The sequence below is a fragment of the Lepus europaeus genome, chromosome 8 (genome assembly GCF_033115175.1).
Source record: "Lepus europaeus isolate LE1 chromosome 8, mLepTim1.pri, whole genome shotgun sequence".
NCBI lineage: Eukaryota > Metazoa > Chordata > Mammalia > Lagomorpha > Leporidae > Lepus > Lepus europaeus.
The window spans coordinates 27,958,099-27,959,752 of record NC_084834.1 but is presented as its reverse complement, the minus strand read 5'-3'; positions in this window follow the sequence as shown (position 1 = coordinate 27,959,752).

Genomic DNA, 1,654 nt, shown 5'->3' with positions numbered 1-1,654 from the left:
GATTTTAAAATGCTTTTGGAAGGAATTCCCTGACAATAATTTTTAGCACTTTGGAAATGAGAAATTACTGATTTGAGCTATCTTCCCTAGGATCATCAGTCATAATCATAAGTCATCATGACAGGTACCTAGACCAGTGCCTAGCACAGGAGTTGCAGCAAATACAATCCCCTCCTCCTTTCCTCCACCATCACGTCTGCACCGTGGTCCCCTGTGGAGCCTCAGGAGCCCCAGTCACTGATGCTTCTGTCCCCAGCTTCCTCTTTCCAACATAATCTGTGTCCTCCAATGCCATCAACTACCCCATATATAGGGATGCCCTACTGTTTGTCTCAAGTTCTTCATACAACCATCCTCAGCAACCAATCAGTCACAAAGTCCTGTGAACCCTAAATAGCTTTTACTCCACTCCCTTTTCACCTCCTCTGCTTTACTTCAGTCCTCAAATATCTTTTTGGTGGAGTCCACTGGTCTCCTTTCTCCAGTTCACCTGTCCCCTTTCATCCTCCACATTAAAGCCAGAATAGCATGTCTCATCTACAAATAAGATTATATCATTACCTATGAAAATACTTCCATGCATTCCCTTCATCTACTGTGGATGGAAGAACACAAAAAGTTTTATCTGCAAATCTGCCTGCCTTTCCTATCTCATCTCCCTGTATATCCAGCTTTTAATATTTTTTTTTATTTTGGAAGCTTTTTCAGATTTTATTATGATCCCTCTTAAATACAGGATGCTCTCTCAGTTGCCTGGAGAAATTCACTTAGGTGAAGGGTTGTGTTCTTGGTGGAGCTCTTTCTAATACTACCAGTTTTAGTTGGTAGCACTCTACAATCCAAAAATTCTTTAAGCAGAATTTAATTATTTCATTTATCATATTAACATAATATATTCACCCATTAACCCCATTTACTTGTCTAGAACCTGGATGGGATGTGATTTACTTGTCTTTGTATCCCTGGGAGCTACACACAACACCTTGTCCATGGTAGGAGCTTCATCCATGGTTATATATGAATCAGTGGGTAGAAAAGAAGAGAGAGGGTTTTTTTTAAATAACATATTTTTATTTTACATTATTACCAAAAGCTTAGTGGTTCCACTAAGTAAAAGTTCAACAAATAAACAGTTAGAAGATCATAGTCCAGCAGGAAAATAGGTGAGGGCAATAAACAATAATGAAAAGATATTCAATTTCATTCTTATAATGTAAATTTTAAAATGGTCACAAAAGAAAGTTTTTTAAAAGGGAATAAATAAATGGAGAATAGAGCAGTATGTTTGGGAAGGAAGAAAAGAAATTAAAAATTGAAAGAACATCTATGGAAGTCTGGCTAAAGTAGAGCTTTGATACAAGAGAGTAACCAGAAGTAATATTAGATGTAGACTACAAAACTCAGAATTTCACCTATCAGTAAAAGATGGCTTTTGACAAGGAAGATGGAATACACACAAGTTATTGGGGGTGGGGTGGGGACTATTCATTCTAGATTTGTAGGCTACATGAGGAGGAAGAGCCTCTAGTGGGGCAGCATCCCAGACATTCAGTGATGGATCAGAGAAAAGGGGGAAGGGGGAAGATACAACACAGCCTTAAAGTATTTGCAAATCAGTTGGTCATGAGGAAAAAGAGCAAGGAGTCAAAGTGAG